The sequence below is a fragment of the Triticum aestivum genome, chromosome 1A (assembly GCF_018294505.1).
Source record: "Triticum aestivum cultivar Chinese Spring chromosome 1A, IWGSC CS RefSeq v2.1, whole genome shotgun sequence".
In the NCBI taxonomy this organism is placed as follows: Eukaryota; Viridiplantae; Streptophyta; class Magnoliopsida; order Poales; family Poaceae; genus Triticum; species Triticum aestivum.
Genome location: NC_057794.1, coordinates 239,837,241 through 239,858,977, shown reverse-complemented (window position 1 = coordinate 239,858,977; position 21,737 = coordinate 239,837,241).

The window sequence follows — 21,737 nt, the reverse complement described above, 5'->3', positions numbered from 1 at the left end:
TTCAAGCATACTAACAAAGCAATTATGTCTTCTCAAAATAACATGGCCAAAGAAAGTTATCCCTACAAAATCATATAGTCTGGCTATGCTCCATCTTCACCACACAAAGTATTTAAATCATGCACAACCCTGATGACAAGCCAAGCAATTGTTTCATACTCTAACTTTTTCAAAACTTTTTCAATCTTCACGCAATACATGAGCGTGAGCCATGGATATAGCACTATAGGTGGAATAGAATGGTGGTTGTGGAGAAGACAAAAAGGAGGGGAAGATAGTCTCACATCAAATAGACGTATCAACGGGCTATGGAGATGCCCATCAATAGATATCAATGTGAGTGCGTAGGGATTGCCTTGCAACGGATGCACTAGAGCTATAAATGTATGAAAGCTCAACAAAAGAAACTAGTGGGTGTGCATCCAACTTGCTTGCTCATGAAGACCTAGGGTACTTGAGGAGGCCCATCATTGGAATATACAATCCAAGTTCTATAATGTAAAATTCCCACTAGTATATGAAAGTGACAACATATGAGACTCTCTATATGAAGAACATGGTGCTACTTTGAAGCACAATATACGAGACTCGCTATATCACGGTGCTACTTTGAAGCACAAGTGTGGAAAAAAGGATAGTAGCATTGCCCCTTTTTATTTATTTTCTTTTTTTGGGCCTTCTTTTTTTTCTTTGGCCTTTCTCCTTTTTTTGGGACAATGCTCTATTGAATGATGATCAGCACACTTTTATATATTTTACAACTCAATGATTACAACTCGATTCTAAAACAAAGTATGACTCTATATGGATGCCTCCGGCGGTGTACCGGGATATGCAATGAATCAAGAGTGACAAGTATGAAAAAATTATGAACGGTCGCTTTGCCACAAATACTATGTCAACTACATGATCATGCTAAGCAATATGACAATGATGAATGTGTCATGATGAACTAGATGGTGGAAAGTTGCATGGTAATATATCTCAGAATGGCTATGGAAATGCCATAATAGGTAGGTATGGTGGCTGTTTTGAGGAAGGTATATGGTAGGTGTATGATACCGGCGAAAGGTGGAAGGGCGAGAGTGCGTATAATCCATGGACTCAACATTAGTCATAAAGAACTCATATACTTGTTGAAAAAATCTAGAAGTTATCAAAGCAAAGTATTACGCGCATGCTCCTAGGGGGATAGATTGGTAGGAAAAGACCATCGCTCGTCCCCGACCGCCACTCATAAGGAAGACAATCAATAAATAAATCATGCTCCGACTTCATCACATAACGGTTCACCATACATGCATGCTACGGGAATCACAAACTTTAACACAAGTATTCTTTAAATTCACAACTACTCAACTAGCATGACTTTAATATTATCACCTCCATATCTCAAAACAATTATCATGCTTCAATCTTTTCTTAGTATTCAACACACTCAAAAGAAAGTTTCAGAAATCTTGAATACCAAGCATATTATTATTAAGCAAATTACCATGCTATTAAGAGACTCTCAAAATAATTTAAGTGAAGCATGAGAGATCAATAGTTTCTGTAAAACAAATCCACCATCGTGCTCTAAAATATCTAAGTGAAGCACATAGAGCAAAATAATAATGCTCAAAAGATATAAGTGAAGCACATAGAGCAAAATTATCTAGCTCAAAAGATATAAGTGAAGCACACAGAGCAAAACTACTTAGCTCAAAAGATATAAGTGAAGCACATAGAGCAAAACTACTTAGCTCAAAAGATATAAGTGAAGCACATAGAGCAAAACTACTTAGCTCAAAAGATATAAGTGAAGCACATAGAGTATTCTATCAAATTTTATTTCATGTATGGCTCTCTCAAAAGGTGTGTACAGCAAGGATGATTGTGGCATACTAAGACACAAAGACACAAATAATACAAGACGCTCCAAGCAAAACACATATCATGTTGGTGAATAAAAATATAGCTCCAAGTAAATTACCGATGGAAGTGGACGAAAGAGGGGATGCCTTCCGGGGCATCCCCAAGCTTTGACTTTTTGGTGTACTTGGATTATCTTGGGGGTTCCATGGGAATCCCCAAGATTATGCTCTTGCCACTCCTTGTTCCAAGATCCATCAAAAGAATTCACCCAAAACTTGAAAACTTCACAACACAAAACTCAAAATAGAAAACTCGTGAGCTCCGTGAGCGAAAGAAAACAAAAGACCACTTCAAGACACTGTAATGAACTCATTCTTTATTTATATTGGTGTTAAACCTACTGTATTCCAACTTCTCTATGGATTATAAACTATTTTACTAGCCATAGATTCATCAAAATAAGCAAATAACACACGAAAAACAGAATCTGTCAAAAACAGAACAGTCTGTAGTAATCTATAGCTAGCGCGAGATCTGGAACCCCAAAAATTCTAAAATAAATTGCTGGACGCGAGGAATTTATCTATTAATCATCTTAAAAAATAATTAACTAAATAGCAGTCTTCAAATAAAAATGACAGCAGTTCTCGTGAGCGCTAAAGTTTCTGTTTTTTACAGCAAGTTCAACAAGACTTTCCCCAAGTCTTACCAACGGTTCTACTTGACACAAACACTAATTAAACACAAAAACACAACCAAAACAAAGGATAAATAATTTATTTATTACTAATAAGGAGCAAAAAGCAAGGAATAAAAATAAAATTGGGTTGCCTCCCAACAAGCGCTATCGTTTAACGCCCCTAGCTAGGCATAAAAGCGAGGATAGATCTAGGTATTGCCATGTTTGGTAGGCAATCCATAAGTGTCTCTCATGATAGTTTCATATGGTAATTTTATTTTCTTTCTTGGAAAGTGTTCCATGCCCCTTTTTAATGGAAATTGAAATCTAATATTCCCTTCCTTCATATCAATAATCGCACCAACCATTCTAAGGAAAGGTCTACCAAGAATAATAGGGCAAGAAGGATTGCAATCTATATCAAGAACAATGAAATCTACGGGCACATAATTCCTATTTGCAACAATAAGAACATCATTAATCCTTCCCATAGGTTTCTTAATAGTGGAATCCGCAAGATGCAAGTTTAGAGAGCAATCATCAAAATTACGGAAATCTAGCAAATCACACAAAGTCTTGGGAATAGTAGAGACACTAGCACCCAAATCACACAAAGCATAAAACTCATGATCCTTAATTTTAATTTTAATAGTTGGTTCCCACTCATCATAGAGTTTCCTAGGGATAAAAACTTTCAACTCAAGTTTTTCTTCATAAGATTGCATCAAGGCATCAACAATATGTTCGGTGAAGGCTTTATTTTGACTATAAGCATGTGGAGAATTAGTCACGGATTGCAACAAGGAAATACAATCAATTAAAGAGCAACTTTCATAATTAAATTCCTTGAAATCCAATATAGTGGGTTTACCAACATCTAGATTTTTATTTCTTTCAATCCCACTTTCATCAATTTCATCATTAAGATCTAAATACTCCGAATTTTTAGAACGCCTCGTAAAGGAAGATCATATTCAGTTTCATCAAGATTCATATTTCAAAACAAAGATTTAATAGGGGACACATCAATAACTTTTGGATCTTCATCCTGATTTTCATAGGAATTGGAAGAACACGCTTTAATAAAGGCATCTTTGGAAGCACGCATCCTAGCGGTTCTTTCCTTGCACTCATCAATGGAAATTCTCATGGCTTTGAGAGACTCATTGATATCATGCTTAGGAGGAATAGATCTAAGCTTTAAAGAATCAACCTCAAGAGAAATTCTATCAACGTTTCTAGCCAAATCATCAACTTTAAGCAATTTCTCCTCAAGCAAAACATTAAATTCTTTTGTGAATTCATAAACTCCTTAACACTATTCTCAAATTCAGAGGGCATCTTGTTATAATTTCTATAAGAGTTGTTGTAGGAATTCCCATAATTATTAGAAGGATTACTAGGATATGTCCTAGGATTAAAATTCCCTCTATAAGCGTTGTTACCAAAATTATTCCTACCAACAAAATTCACATCCATAGATTCATTGTTATTCTCAATCAAAGTAGACAAAGGCATATCATTAGGATCAGAAGAAACACTCTTAGTAGCAAATAATTTCATAAGTTCATCCATCTTTCCACTCAACACATTAATTTCTTCTATCGCATGGACCTTTTTATTAGAAGATCTTTCAGTATGCCATTGAGAATAATTAACCATAATATTATCTAGGAGTTTAGTAGCATCTCCTAAAGTGATTTCCATAAAAGTGCCTCCCACGGCGAATCTAATAGATTTCTAGAAGCAAAATTCAATCCGGCACAAAAAATTTGTATGATCATCCACAAATTCAAACCATGAGTAGGGCAATTACGTATCATTAATTTCATTCTCTCCCAAGCTTGTGCAACATGTTCATGATCGAGTTGTTTAAAAGTTCATAATATCGTTTCTAAGAGAGATGATCTTAGTGGGAGGAAAATACTTAGAGATAAAAGCATCTTTGCACTTGTTCCATGAATCAATACTATTCTTAGGCGAAGACGAAAACCAAGCTTTAGCACGATCTCTAAGTGAAAAAGGAAATAGCTTCAGTTTAACGACATCATTATCGACATCTTTTTTCTTTTGCATATCACATAAATCAACGAAGCTATTCAGATGAGTAGCGACATCTTCACTAGGAAGGCCGGCAAATTGATCTTTCATAACAAGATTCAACAAAGCAGTATTAATTTCACAAGATTCAGCATCGGTAAGAGGAGCAATCAGAGTGCTAAGGAAATCATTATTATTGGTATTGGTGAAGTCACACAATTTAGTATTATCTTGAGCCATCGTGACAAACAAGCAATCTAACACACGAGCAAACAAAAAGGCAAGCGGGCAAAAAGAGGCAAATAGAGAGGGAGGATAGAGAGAGAGAGGGCGAATAAAACGGCAAGGGTGAAGTGGGGGAAAGGAAAACGAGAGGAAAATGACAATTAATGTAATGCGAGAGATAGGGATTTCGATGGGTACTTGGTATGTTGAATTTTTGCGTAGACTCCCCGGCAACGGCGCCAGAAATCCTTCCTGCTACGTGTTGAGCTTGCGTTGGTTTTCCCCGAAGAGGAAGGTATGATGCAGCAGAGTAGCGTAAGTATTTCCCTCAGTTTTTGAGAACCAAGGTATCAATCCAGTAGGAGGCCACGCTCAAGTCCCTCGTACCTGCACAAAATTATAGCTACTCGCAACCAACGCGATTAGGGGTTGTCAATCCCTTCACGGTCACTTACGAGAGTGAGATCTGATATGATAGAGGCAAAGGTGTCCCGTCTTTCGATGAGATGGTGGATTTCGCTTTGGTGGAAGTCGACTTTGACGATCCGACTACGAATGTGCGAGGACGTCGCGCCTTAGCAATCGCTAAACCAACTCCGAGAGGTTATTGACCACGCCGGAGCACGATCAACCTGACCACGAGGGTCTGTTTCCTGCGAGCAAACGAAGAACAAACAAGAAACTGAGATTGCAATCTGGATATTGCGAATATAAGATGAAAGCTTTATTGATCAAGGTGGGGTTCTGTGACGCCTTTGTCTGGTCGTTGAACACAAACGAAGTACGCGAAGTTGCAGCTATGGCGAACTTTTAATCTAAACAAAACCCAAAGTCTAAACGATGCCCTAAGGGCTGTATATATGGAGGAAGAGGGGGGGAATTTCGTGGCCCTTGGTGGAGGGGTCCGAAATCAACCCTATCTCTTGTTTCCCCACACATCCGGACTCTAAAAATAGCCTATAATTATGTATTTCGAAATTACATGGGCCTGGCCCAATAATAAGGTGACGCAGCACCTAAAATAGCCTCGGGACGAAATTTATGAAGTGGCATCTTGTATATTTCGTCCAAGGCTTCATGCACCCATTATGGTGGCTTCAAAGTCCTGAAATCATCACTTGTAACTCCGTTCTTGTTCTCCTTGCGCATGCCATCATCTCCATGCTTGTTCTTGCTCCAATGTTCATCCTTCTCCAAGCTAGGCCCTTCATTTGTAAGCAAAACAAATGTATCCAATTTAGGCAGCATCATATTCTCATGAACATTAAAATCATTACCAAGAAACGAAAGTACCTGGTAATTTAGTTGGCGTGCACGAGCTCTAGTAATTGGTCCAGTATGTATAGCAGCAGGGGCTGTGGGTGTAACAATTGTATTGATGTCCTCATCATCCTCCCCTTCTTGAAATGAAGTCGTCCTCGACGGAAGTTCATCTTCCTCACCCAAATAAGGCTTCAAATCTGCAATGTTAAAAGTGGGACTAACCCCAAAATCTGCAGGCAGCTCAAGTTTATATGCATTATCATTTATTTTCTCTAACACCTTAAAGGGACCATCAGCACGTGGCATTAACTTTGATTTGCGCAAATCAGGAAATCTATCCTTACGCAAATGTAACCAAACAAGATCTCCAGGTGCAAACACAACATGTTTTCTACCCTTATCTCCAGCAAGTTTATATTTAGCATTCATACGCTCAATGTTTTCCTTAGTTAACTCATGCATTTTTAAAATCAATTCAGCACGTTGTTTAGCATCAAAATTAACCTTCTCCGAAGATGGAAGAGGCAACAAATCAATAGGTGCACGAGGTAGGAAACCATACACAACTTCAAAAGGGCACATCTTAGTAGTAGAATGCAATGAACGATTATAAGCAAATTCAATATGAGGCAAGCATTCCTCCCACATTTTCTTATTATTCTTCAAAACAGCCCTAAGCATAGTAGACAACGTTCTATTGACTACTTCAGTTTGTCCATCAGTTTGGGGGTGAAAGTAGTACTAAAAAGCAGTTTAGTCCCCAACTTAGCCCATAAACATCTCCAAAAGTGGCTAAGAAATTTAGTATCACGATCTGAAACAATAGTATTTGGCACACCATGCAAGCGAATAATTTCACGAAAGAACAAATCAGCAACATTAATAGCATCATCGCTTTTATGACATGGTATAAAGTGTGCCATTTTCGAGAATCTATCCACGACAACAAATATGCTATCCCTCCCCTTCTTTGTTCGAGGTAAACCTAAAACAAAGTCCATAGATATATCCTCCCAAGGAACACTAGGTACAGGCAAAGGCATATATAAACCATGAGGATTGAGTCGTGACTTAGCTTTTTGACATGTAGTGCATCGAGCAATAAAACGCTCAACATCCCGTCTCATCTTTGGCCAAAAGAAATGTGTAGCAAGTACGTCCTCCGTCTTCTTCACGCCAAAGTGTCCCATTAATCCTCCTCCATGCGCCTCCTGCAACAACAAAAGACGAACGGAGCTAGCTGGAATGCATAGCTTGTTAGCACGAAACACAAATCCATCGTTAACGACAAACTTGTTCCACATTCTTCCTTCTTTACAATTCTGCATTACATCTTTAAAATCAGCATCATGCACATATTGATCTTTGATGGTCTCCAAACCAAATATTTTGAAGTCAAGTTGTGAAAGCATAGTATAGCGGCGAGACAATGCATCAGCAATAACATTTTCTTTTCCCTTCTTGTGTTTAATGACATAAGGGAAAGTCTCAATGAATTCAACCCATTTAGCATGTCTACGATTCAGTTTAGCTTGACTTTTAATATGTTTCAAAGATTCATGATCAGAATGTATAACAAATTCTTTGGGCCATAAATAATGTTGCCATGTTTCTAAAGTCCGAACAAGAGCATATAATTCTTTATCATAAGTAGAATAATTCAGACTAGGCCCACTCAATTTTTCAGAAAAGTATGCAACAGGTTTGCCATCTTGTAATAACACACCTCCTAATCCAATTCCACTAGCATCACATTCAAGCTCAAAAGTCTTATTAAAATCAGGAAGTTGGAGTAAAGGAGCATGTGTCAACTTATCTTTCAATACCGTGAAGGCTTCTTCCTGTGCGGTACCCCAAACAAAAGGCACATCCTTCTTTGTAAGCTCGTTGAGAGGTGCAGCAATGGTGCTGAAATCTCTCACAAAACGCCTATAGAATCCAGCGAGGCCAAGAAAACTCCTCACTTGTGTGACCGTTTTGGGCTGCGGCCAACTCTCAATAGCTTCAATCTTGGCTTTGTCAACTTCAATTCCCTGTGGAGTAACAACATAGCCAAGAAAAGATACTCGGTCGGTGCAAAAGGTGCACTTCCCAAGGTTACCAAACAAACGTGCATCACGTAGAGCAATAAAAACAGCACGTAAATGTTCCAAATGTTCTTCCAAAGATCTGCTATAAATCAGTATGTCATCAAAGTAAACTACCACAAATCGTCCAATGAAAGCACGTAAAACTTCGTTCATTAATCTCATGAAAGTACTAGGTGCATTAGTTAACCCAAAAGGCATGACTAACCACTCATATAATCCAAACTTAGTTTTAAATGCTGTTTTCCATTCATCTCCCAATTTCATACGAATTTGATGGTAGCCACTACGCAAATCAACTTTGGAGAATATTGTAGAGCCACTCAATTCATCAAGCATATCATCTAGCCTAGGAATAGGATGACGATAACGAATAGTAATATTATTAATGCCTCTACAATCAACACACATACGTGATGTACCATCCTTTTTCGGCACTAGAATAATAGGAACAGCACAAGGACTAAGGGATTCGCGTATATAACCTTTGTCGAGAAGCTCTTGTACTTGGCGCATAATCTCCTTCGTCTCCTCTGGATTGGTACGGTATGGTGCACGGTTTGGCAGTGAAGCACCGGGAATTAAGTCAATCTGATGCTCAATCCCTCGAATAGGCGGTAATCCCGGTGGCACGTCTTGTGGAAAGACGTCAGCGAACTCCTGCAAAATGTTAGTGACAGCAGGAGGCAAAGAGGAAGGCACGTCCTCGAATGAAAATAATGCCTCTTTGCACACAAAAGCATAGCAAACAGATTTGCTGAAATCTAGCTCATCAATATCAGATTTGGTGGCAAATAAACATGCACTTTTCAATTTAATTTCAGAAGCAACACTAGATGGTTTATTATTAGGCTTCATTTGTTGCTCAAATTCTTTTGCCACAATCTGATTTTCACTCTTATTCGTCTCCTGTTTTGCTTTATTAGCTCTATTAATATCATCTTTCAAAATGGAATCAGGAGTCATAGGAAGCAAAGTAATATTTTTATCCTTATGAACAAGAGTATAGTGATTGTTTCTACCATGGTGTACAGAATTTTTATCAAATTGCCATGGTCTACCAAGTAATAAGGAACATGCTTGCATAGGTACCACATCACAATCAACATAATCAGCATATGTAGAGATACTAAAATGCACACGAACAGTACGTGTTACCTTAACCTTGCCGCTGTTGTTGAACCATTGGATGTAGTAAGGATGTGGATGTGGTCTTGTGGTGAGAGAAAGCTTCTCCACCATCTCCATGCTAGCCAAGTTGTTGCAGCTCCCTCCGTCTATTATGACGCGCACAGAACGTTCCTTCACAACTCCCTTGGTATGGAACAAATTGTGCCTCTGATTTTGCTCAGCTTGTGTGACCTGCACACTCAAAACACGTTGAGCAACTAAACATTCATACCTGTCAGCGTCTTCAGGAGCCATGTATTGCGTCTCATGATCAGAATCATCTCCACCATGTTCTTCACGTGTAATAAGAGCCAATGTCTCCTCATCATAGTCACTAGCGGACTCATATCCACCATCCGCGGTAGCAATCATCACACGCGGAGATTTGCATTCCCTCGCATAATGACCTCCTCCCTTACAACGACGACAAATAATATCACTTGTGTGCCCTGTTGATGCCATGGAAGAAGAAGAACGCTGTGCAGGCCCCGCAGGTGCGCTCTTGGCAGATAATGGTGGTTGTGCCTGTTTTCTTGTATCACGGCTGGAGGTGGCACCGGATGGAGGTGCTGGTGCAGTTGAAGTAGAAGATGCACGTGGTGTCCATGATGAAGGTCGTCCTGCAGAAAAGTTAGTTCGCCCCAATGCTTGTCGATCCTGCACTTCACGTTCAGCTTTACAAGCAAGATGGAATAAACGAGTGATATTAGTATACTCCTTATAGTCTAGAATGGTCTGAATCTCTCTATTTAATCCACCCAGAAAACGTGCAAGCATAGCTTCATTCTCCTCAACAATACCACATCTAATCATGCCAGTTTGTAATTCCTGATAATATTCTTCTACAGAATTTTTTCCTTGTCTTAAGCGCTGTAATTTTTGAAGCAATTCACGTTGATAATATGGTGGAACCCAACGCGTACGCATAGCAGTTTTCAAAGCGGCCCAAGTAGTTGGAATAGGATACAATCTACAATGTTCAGACCACCATACACATGCAAAACTAGTGAAAGCACAAACAGCAGCAGCAACTCGTCTCTCCTCAGGATATTGTAAACATGTAAATCGTTGTTCAGTTTCTAACTCCCAAGTAAGATATATATCAGGAACATATCTACCCTCAAATGGTGGAATATTCAATTTCAGTTTAGGAATATGGACATCATCTCGTACCTGAGGTGGTGGTGCAGGCCTACCATTACGAATATATACCTGAGGTCGACCTGCTGGTGGTGGTGCTGGTGGCTGCTCGTAGATCTGATTTTGATCAACCTCATCCTCATAATCGCCCGCATACTCATCATCCTCCTGGGTACCAGCAACAGCAGTAGCAGGAGCCACAGAAGTATCAACAGCAGCACCAACAGTTTGGCCAAACGCAAGAGGAACACGGCTCGCTCGGCGAAGGTCTATTTCGCGACGTGGAGGTAGTCGTTGTTGTTGTTGTTGTTGGAGAGGTGCGTTAGGTGCAGCGGGTGGTGGTGGTGGAAGACGCGCGAGCAATTCATTAAATCTGTTATCGAGCTTTGTTTCGAACGTCTTCTCAAGGCCAGTGATCTTCTCCATGGCCTCTTCAAAATTGTTCAGCACATCTTGCACCTGTTCAGTCATCATTTGCTGAAACTTATCATGAAGCTCCTTGTTCGATAAATTCTCCCAGTCAATCTCGTCGGCTTGTGATCCTGGCATGGTTAGCAGCAATAGAAACACACAAGAATATGATCCTACAGACTACGAACAAGTGGTGGTGGTGGGTGTCACAAATCCGTCAAGCAAAACTCAAATTCTTACCAGTTCTTACCCAGCAACAGGCGGTGATCGGCAACCGTTGTAGTCAAAACTCTCAAAGCTTGGATAGAGCGATTACCAGGGAGAGTCAAACGCACGACGTAGATGTATGTGGAGCTGGGAAGGCTTATACTATGGTAGCAAAAAGGGTCAGCAATAATCAATTCAGAGATGCAAAGTTGAATAAACGCTCAACGACGTACTGTGCTGGTCCTAGGCTAGACTGTGCTAGAGACGCGAGCCTAGAACACCAACAAAATCACGGCGCGGCACGTAAACAAGGGAAAAGCACACTCTGAAATTTTTTTTTCGCTCTTTTTTTTGCGCTCTTTTTTTTTGCGCTGCTTTTTTTTTGCGAAAAATCACTATAATGGCGAGTGTCTCAAAACTCTTCCTAGCTCAAACTGACAGGATGGGCACGAAATTTTTCGACCAATTTTTTTTTTTCGACTGCCCGGACCCAAAAACTGGAAACGGGTCAAAAAAAACTTCCTATAATGGCACCTGTCTCAAAACACTCAGAAACACCTAAAAATAGGATAGCCAGAATTTTTTTCGAAAAATGCGTTTTCGAAAAATTTTGGGCCTAAACGGAGCGTGGCTACCCGACTCTTTTTTTTTCGAAACCTACTCCGGCAAGGAAACACGAATCGGAATCTAGATGGATCTCGAAAACAACCCTAATAAGCAAGGAACTCGGATTGGTGGTGGATATATGGTGGTGGTATATGGCAGCGGTGGTGGTAGCGGTGGTAGTATATGGATATGGATCGGTGGTGGTATATGGACACGGATTGGTGGTGGTATATGGATACGGATTCGGAGCGGTGGTGGTAGATGGCAGGGGCGATGATGATGGTGCGGCGGCGGCGTGACAACTTATGACCAGAACTCGAAACTCTAAAAGACTAGACTCTAAGACCAGCAACTAGACACGACGATGCAACCGCAAATTCAACAAAGCAAAACCCTAAAAAGATTATGCAAAGGCTCAGATTGGTTCGGATATGATGAACTAACCCTAATTTTTTTTGTGGCTTTTTCGTGGACTGTAGGTATGAAGAACAGACTCGATCTAAACTACGAAAAACTGTAAAATCTCACCGAGCAACCTGGAAATCTGATACCACTTGATAGAGGCAAAGGTGTCCCGTCTTTCGATGAGATGGTGGATTTCGCTTTGGTGGAAGTCGACTTTGACGATCCGACTACGAATGTGCGAGGACGTCGCGCCTTAGCAATCGCTAAACCAACTCCGAGAGGTTATTGACCACGCCGGAGCACGATCAACCTGACCACGAGGGTCTGTTTCCTGCGAGCAAACGAAGAACAAGCAAGAAACTGAGATTGCAATCTGGATATTGCGAATATAAGATGAAAGCTTTATTGATCAAGGTGGGGTTCTGTGACGCCTTTGTCTGGTCGTTGAACACAAACGAAGTACGCGAAGTTGCAGCTATGGCGAACTTTTAATCTAAACAAAACCCAAAGTCTAAACGATGCCCTAAGGGCTGTATATATGGAGGAAGAGGGGGGGAATTTCGTGGCCCTTGGTGGAGGGGTCCGAAATCAACCCTATCTCTTGTTTCCCCACACATACGGACTCTAAAAATAGCCTATACTTATGTATTTCGAAATTACATGGGCCTGGCCCAATAATAAGGTGACGCAGCACCTAAAATAGCCTCGGGACGAAATTTATGAAGTGGCATCTTGTATATTTCGTCCAAGGCTTCATGCACCCATTATGGTGGCTTCAAAGTCCTGAAATCATCACTTGTAACTCCGTTCTTGTTCTCCTTGCGCATGCCATCATCTCCATGCTTGTTCTTGCTCCAATGTTCATCCTTCTCCAAGCTAGGCCCTTCATTTGTAAGCAAAACAAATGTATCCAATTTAGGCAGCATCATATTCTCATGAACATTAAAATCATTACCAAGAAACGAAAGTACCTGGTAATTTACTTGGCGTGCACGAGCTCTAGTAATTGGTCCAGTATGTATAGCAGCAGGGGCTGTGGGTGTAACAATTGTATTGATGTCCTCATCATGATAGATATAATATTTTTGGTATTTTTGGTATAAGTTACAAAGTAAAAAGTAAAAAGCAAATCAAGATTAAAGTGATGCAGATTGATATGATGATAATAGACCCGGGGGCCATAGGTTTCACTAGTGGCTTCTCTCAAGAGCATAAGTATTCTACGGTGGGTGAACAAATTACTCTTGAGAAATTGATAGAATTGAGCATAGTTATGAGAATATCTAGGCATGATCATGTATATAGGCATCACGTCCGTGACAAGTAGACTGAAACAATTCTGCATCTACTACTATTACTTCACTCATCGACCGCTATCCAGCATGCATCTAGAGTATTAAGTTAAAAACAGAGTAACACCTTAAGCAAGATGACATGATGTAGAGAGATAAATTCATGCAATATGAAATAAACCCCATCTTGTTATCCTCGATGGCAACGATACAATACGTGCCTTGCTGCCCCTTCTGTCACTGGGTAAGGACACCGCAAGATCGAACCCAAAGCTAAGCACTTCTCCCATGGCAAGAACTACCAATCTAGTTGGCCAAACCAAACGGATAATTCGAAGAGACTTGCAAAGATAACCAATCGTACATAAAAGAATTCAGAGAATATTCAAATATTATGCATAGATAGACTTGATCATAAACCCACAATTCATCGGTCTCAACAAACACACCGCAAAAAGAAGATTACATCGAATAGATCTCCACAAGAGAGGGGGATAACTTTGTATTGAGATTCAAAGAGAGAGAAGAAGCCATCTAGCTACTAACTATGGACCCGAAGGTCTGAGGTAAACTACTCACACTTCATCGGAGAGGCTATGATGATGTAGAAGCCCTCCGTGATGACGACCCTCTTCCGGCGGAGCTCTGGAACAGGCCCCAAGATGGGATCTCGTGGATATAGAAAGTTGCAGCGATGGAATTAGGTTTTTGGCTCCTGTTCTGATCGTTTGGGGGTACGTAGGTATATATAGGAGGAAAGAGTACGTCGGTGGAGCACCGAGGGGCCCACGAGGCAGGGGGCACGCCCTAGGGGGGGCACCCCCCACCGTCGTGACCTCCTCTTTGACTCCCTGGAGTAGGGTCCAAGTCTCCTGGATCACGTTCAGTGAGAAAATCACGTTCTCGAAGATTTTATTCCGTTTGGACTCTGTTTGATATTTTGTTTCTCCGAAACACTGAAATAGGCAAAAAAAACAGCAATTCTAGGTGGGCCTCCGGTTAATAGGTTAGTCCCAAAAATAATATAAAAGTGGAAAATAAAGCCCAATATAGTCCAAAACAGTAGATAATATAGCATGGAGCAATCAAAAATTATAGATACGTTGGAGACGTATCACTTGCCTTCTTCTTGACAGTTCCTTCTCCGCTTCCAAGCTTCTCTTGTGGATGGTGTAGAAGCTCGCTTGTGGAAGACCTCCTCCATAGCACATTCATCATTGAGCTCAAACCTATACATGGGCATGGTAGGAAGTAGTATACCATCATCGAGGGAACTAAGAATGCACACATTAAGGATGGAATTCACCTTAGCGTGCTTGAAGTAGAAGTTGGGCTAAAAAATAAAAATGTGTCTTAGCAATGGGAATCATGACATGGTGATGTCCATAGGATGCTCTGCATTAGGAAACTACTTGCAAGAGCTGGTAGAGTTACTTTAATTCATTCTTCATTGACTGGAATTCCATATTTTATGATGTCTTTCTATGGTTTACCAAATGGAGTAAATAAGAGTATGGACTTCTTTAGAACTATACAATTGTGGCAAGCAGATGCTAATAAGAAAAAAATATCATCTAGTAAAATGATCTAAAGTCTGTAGGCCTAAAGAATTGGGAGGATTAGGAATTCGAATTTTGGCTTTGATGAATATGGCCCTTTTATGTAAATGTTGGTGGAAACTTTACAATGTTGAGGGCATGTGGCAAGATGTCATGGTTTTGTCATGGTAGATGCCCTTGTGAAAGGACTTAGGTGTGGAGCCATCGCAACTAGGGTTGACTTGAAGGGGTTGGACAGGACGAGAGACACGAGTTTACCCAGGTTCGGCACCTCACCCATGAGGTAAAAGCCTACGTCCTGCTTTGTGTTGTATTGATTGGCTACTGATTACAAGGGCGCATGATCGTTTGACCTGACTATCGATTGACTGTTACCCTAAGTTAGCCTACAGCAGGGTCTTTCCTTTATACACATAGGTCGAGGCCTTGGGCTTACAAGAGTCCAAGACGGATCACACAACATGTCCAACTCGGGTTCTAAGTCACCTTGCCTTGCTAGGTAAGCCGCCATCGGGCAGCTCACATCTCCGGGTTGTAGTACCGTCGTCTGGTCTTGGGCCTTCAACAAGCCCGCCTCGTGAGCTGCCTCCAGTCTTCATATCTTCTTTTCTTGGGCTTACTTAGGCTTTCTCTATTGAGTCGCCAATGGTGTAACCCGGACCCTCCTGGGCGGGTCACACCGCGGGGTTATATCCCCAACATTAGGCCCTAGATTGATTTGAACTTGTTCATGTCAATCTTCATCTCCAGTTGGCGAGTCTTCTTTAATCTTTCCAAAGCTTTAGCTTTCGAACAGTCCTTGTAACCCTCCATGACGTCATGTAGAATAAATCTAGAAAAAACTGATGACATCACAACGGATCTTTTTACATTAACTATCCATTCGAGAATTGAGGCGCATCCTCTGTTAAGATAATCATATTGCCTCCTCGACTTTTGCGCATGCCATTTACTGTTTCTCCAATCTTTCCTTATAAATAGGCACGGGGGGGGGGTCCCCTTTTTCACTTTTTACCTCCGCGCCTCATATTCTTCTTACTCCTCGCATCGTCCGCTGCTGCTGGAGCTCCGCCGCCCCAACCAATCTTCACCGGCAACTCCATCTGGGCCGCTACATTAACCTGATTGTGACCAGAAATCGGCGGTGCTCGTCCGCTCCTCGTCAACACCGTCAAGTATCATTTTACTCCTTTCTCAGGTCCATATTAGAACATCCTATTTCATCGAGTTCATCAATGTTCAACCAAGTTCGTCCAAGTTCATCCAACTCTTGCTTAGAAAACATAACTCAACCCAAAAATAGGAAGACGTAAGGCTATACTTGTCGTATCTCTTATTTTACATTTTGAACAGATCCCTCTTCCTCAGAATCCATGCACAGACTACCACTTTTTTCCGCTACTGCACTTTAGGTTTAACAATTCTTCTTCTTTTCCTGAACTGCTGTAGATCCAAAATTATAGTTGCGATCTGAAAAACTTGTTTGCCCAACACTTAACAAAATTTTAGCGATCCTTGAATCCATAGATCATTTACTCGCCATTCACCGTTCGGGCGGTTTAATAACAACCTTATAACCCGCCAACACCTGGCTGACTTATCTACGAACTTTGTAAACTGCCAGCTTGTCAATGAACCCGAGAGCCACATTCTCACTTATAAGGGCGGCTTAATAACAAAATTGTAACCCGCCAAGAATTCCAAAGATACCTTGCTGGCTCATACTTTTATGGCTTGACCTGCCATACAACCTGAGGATCACTTCATCCCATGGCTAGGGTAACTCATAATTAAAACATGTAAACTCTTAGCTGCAGCTGACCCGCCCTTCATCCTACGAGCGGCTTAAGATTTCTTCATGATTCATAACAATGATTAATATTATATCCATAGTTAGTTTGCAGCAACTGAATTGTTATTTGTAACCATTAAACAACTTATCACCATAATATTAATTTGTCATAACTTTACCTCCAGGCCGTAGCTTTTAAGCCACCAAAAATGACTATCGTCAACTGGGAACGTTCTCTGGTCACCAAAGAAATCCTCAATGATTATGTAGGCCAAGGCCTATTGGCGGCTCAACGGGAAATTGGATGGCAAGTTAGCAATGGAGAAACAATCCCTGCTCCTGTTGAACGTGAAATTGTAGTCTTCACTGATCACATACTCAGGGGTTTTACCCCACTCGGGTCTAAATTCTTTCGGGACCTCCTCCACTACTTCAACTTGCACCCTCAAGATACAGGCCCGAACTCTGTATCCAACATTTGCCACTTTCAATTCTTCTGTGAAGTTTACGTGCAAACGGCACCCACATCTCCCCTCTTCAAAGAGTTCTTTTATATAAACCGCGAGACTGAATGTCAAAATGGCCCAAGTCAAGAATTAGCTGGAATCTCTATTCAGAGACGGAGAGACAACAACTTTCCGTTCACCATCTTACCAAGTCACCCCAAGGGATGGGTGGCCACCTGGTTTTACTTCAAAAACACTGCTCCAGCAACGAAAAACCCTTTGCCTGGGTTTAGAGCTGAACATCTTCCAATGGATTTTGATCTGCCAAGCAAAATTATCCCAGAAGAACATGCAGAGGCCTTCCCGTACTTATCCAAAGCTAAATCTTTATTGGCTCATGGGTTAATTCGAGTTGACTTGACCTGGTGTTGGGTCTCTTGGAAGATACTCCCCTTAAGCCATCGTCCCGGCTTAATTTGTGAGTACTCTGGCAAGCCAAATGACCCCCAACGGTATACTGAAGACATCTTTACAGCTGACGAAGTCTTTAAAATTATAAGAACCCTGCTTGGCGAGTCTCGGGAGAACTGCAATAAAGTTGGCCTGCCGTCATTCTTTAAACAAAATCCATCTCCACCTGTAAGTGTTTATCTTTATCTGGTTCAATATGGTTTTAACTCTGCATTATGCCTTGCTTAATCTTTTTTGTACTCATTCGGACTGATTCCGCCTTCTGGACCAAAAAGCCAAAAACTATCGTGGCCAAGACTCGGGCCAACAAGAAAACGAAGAAGAATAAGGCAGTTACCATCACTGAATCGGCCGCTGTAGGCGAGTCAACCGATGTTGAGAACCCATCAGAGGTAGAACTTGACTCTCTTGGTCGACTCTTTATTGAACTAGCCGAACCCCTTCCCTCACAGGAAGAGGCTGCTACAAGTCGGGCAGACGATACTGAGGTAATTTCTGTTGCATCCGGTTCAGACTCCACCCCTTCAAAGAAAGTGCGGCGGGTTGTCCGAAAGTAAAGTTTTCTCACCCAGATGCTCACTTAGATCCACACTTTATTTTGAAGAAGGCTCAACATGATACAAGACGCCAGACCCGGAGTGGCGGTTCATGTGAATTACTATCCAGGTTAAGTAATGAGCCCTCTGCCCGTAAGCGCCTAGCCGAGGTACCACACCATCCAACCTTGCTTTTGCCCAAAGCTGGTCTTATAAGACACCCCCTTAATTCCTCTGACTCTAACTACCAGGGGTCGCTACCTTCTTCTGGCGACTCAATCGGAACTCAAAATGCCTGCCTTCAAGATTGCCCATAGGTAAGTGCTTTCACTTGTTCATAAACTCTTATATTCTTATCACTGAGGCGTAGCCAAGGCGGGTAAAAAGCAAATGGTGGGCGAATCTTCAAAGGACCCCAAAAATGCTGAGCCAGAGAAGCAGGTGCCCGAGGCTTCTATTCCCGAATACCTTGCAAATGACCCACCACCACAAGCTGATACCACCGTATTTGAGGTGATGCCCACTAAGATCAACCCGACTGCCCATCAAGACCCGCCAAGTCCTAGGCCACCCAGTCCTGCCAAGCCCACTGACAAGAGCCCTGCCGTTACTGATATTGGCGATGTCACTATTACCGGGTATCCAAGTACTCAGCCAGGGAAGAGAGGCCTTTACTAGAGAAAGGCAAAATTGAGCTGGACTTGGAAGATTACTCATCTTATAGTGCAGGTGATGTGTACGCGGGCTATTTGAGCCGCTTAACACAAGCCGGGATATGGAGGCTGGGCTAGTCCAGTTGATGAAACAAAAGTATGAGGTATGAATATATCCTATCCTTCTTTAGGCTTGTGCATATACATATGTCCATTCTAGCACCCAAGTCTGAAGTATAGGGAAAATGTTGACTATGCTTTAGACTTGTGAAATTTCCGAAGTGTATCCCCCAAGGGCCGGCTTGTCTTGAAAAGACGAGCCGGGTCTCTTATTGTATTTATAGAACCATATATGTAGCCCCAAAAGGCCGGCTTAAACTGACAAGATAAACCGGGTCTGGATGACCTTAACCGAATCAAATATGTAGCCCCCAAGGGTCGGCTTAACTTTTGTCAAGATGAGCTGGGTCTTAATAGAAATTAAAATGACCTACATTAGCCCCCAAGTCCCAAGTATATTGCTTGCAATTTGCTTGGGACTTAATGTAACTATATCACTGTACGTTGCTCCTTGTGTGGTAACCATTGCTTCAATACTGTATTGCAGGAGGAGTTGAATGCGAAAGAGTCGCACCTTGGCGACTTCAACAAGAATATTGAGCTGCAACAAGCTGAAACTTCCAAGGCCGAGTCAAAGCTGAAATCTTCACTGGAGGAATTTGAAAAGATCAAGGCTGGTTTTGATGCTGAGAGAACCACCTGGGAGACTAATAAGGCTGCACTGCTAAAAAGAGCAGAAGACGCTGAGGCTGAGCTTGAGCCAGTAACTGAAGAGTTAGCTGGTTTAAAAGAACATATCTCTCAAATGTCAACCGCCATCTTTGGTAAGAATCATATGCAACTCATCATCTATTTGACATTTCCTTAACCTACCTGCAATTCATAACATATAATTCTTGACCCGCCTGGTGACTCAACTGCACAAAATTGAACAAGCCCTAGAAGCACCAGTCTTGGCCAGAACATGGTGCTCAAACTAAAGGCGGCTTATTCATTGACTGAGCAGCTGTACACTGGAACACTTCGCAGCCTTCTTGCCTTGTCAGGTGGGAAGAAACCTCAGACTCACATCAAGACGATGTTGGATCATCTCTCAAAAGTGCCGGCTCAAGTTGAGGAGGTCAAACTATCAGCCGCCCGAGCCGTAGCCATTGTTGCTCTAGGCCGGGCCAAGACATGGTAATCAGAAATTGACCTGGAGGAAATAGCTACTGGATGCCCAGAGTTTAAAGATGACGGGTCAAGCTTTGAAGAAAAATACTTCAACTAGTGCGTCAGAGAGATGCGACCCATGGCGTTCAAACTCATAGAAGAGCTAAATTTGAACAAATACACACCGGCTTATGATGATAACAACAACAATATTAAGTTGCCTTCTCATGATATCATGGACCTTATTCCTCCAAGGCTTAAGCATACCTTCGCCCCTGACGTTGATCATTCCATTGTTCTTAACGATGAGGCCACATTTGAAGCTTTAACCGGCATTGACTAGTCATTGGCTGACCTCCAGATGGTCGATGAGGAAGAGCTAGCACGGGATGACCAGGAACCTTCAAAGCATGAGGAAGAGAACTGAGCTAGGGTGATCGTAAGCCGGACGGATATGAGGCCGGGTTATAGGAGTGCAGCTCCACAAAAAAACTTGATTAAAAATCTGTTGGGCTAAATTTGAAGCCTTGTAATAGGGTAGCTTGAAACAGTGATCCACCCTGTCATGCCTTCGTGCATGTTTTATATTCACTTAGTAGATGAACTTTGTTGCATGCTTGACTTGACCATTCATATCAGCCTTGTCATGACTCTTGTTTTCACCTAAAGTCTTTCATATCCTGCAGAAGACCAATCAACATATGTGCTCGCGACTTAAAGTCAAAAGCCAGGGCGGGTGACAATCCAAAAATAGGTAGCCTTATACGACTACTGAAAAATGATAACCAGAGCTGTTCAAGCCAAAACATACTGGCGACTTAAAGTCCAAAACCAGGGCGGGTGACAACCCGAGATATTTAAATATGAGTAAAATAACCCGGAGCCTCACGACCTGGGTAGTCAAAATTTGCACAAAAGCAAAAACTTAAGATAAAAACATCCAAAAAACCCAAAAGAAAGATATACAAAAAATCTCAAATATTTGTTAGGCCGGCTTTCAAGACACGGCCGGAAAAGTTGGCTCATGGGCCATGTGCTTTCGAGGCCGCATAACCATTGAGTTTGTCCTAGCTCACTGTAAGCTGGCTCTCACGTGGCACAAGACACTGATTTAATCTTAACAAGTTCAGGGTCTTAAAAAGATTGATTGTTAAGAGTTCAGCGGGTCACTTGGCAGAGTTGCAAGTTGCAAACAGGCAGGTGTAACACATAATGTGGCAACTCAGGCCAGTCAAGAGGGTATGAAAGCTAAACCCGGTGGGTTGGAAGCCCCCATGTGGCCTTATGATCAGATTACAAAGACTGAGATCCACAAAAATGAAATGACAGAGGCCCCGAATTTCAGGGATGCCAGCATTATTATATCGATCATAAAAGATATATACATCAACAAATATGTGTACAAATATGGAGAGTCGGTGGCTCAAGTATAGTAAGGCCGAAGATGGGCAACGTTCCATGGCCGGCGGGTCTCCTCTTCCTAATAAGTATCAGCGAGTAAAGTGTCTTTATGGGGTAAAACCTGAAGAGGGTGATTCCAATTCTGGAATAAGATCCTAAAACACAAAGATCATATTTTCTCTACATAAATTTAAACTTATTAATGGTGAAATGTGATACTTTGGGAACACTGGTGGATTGGTGATAAAACTCTTATAACCAATTTTCCCAAATTATATAATGTAT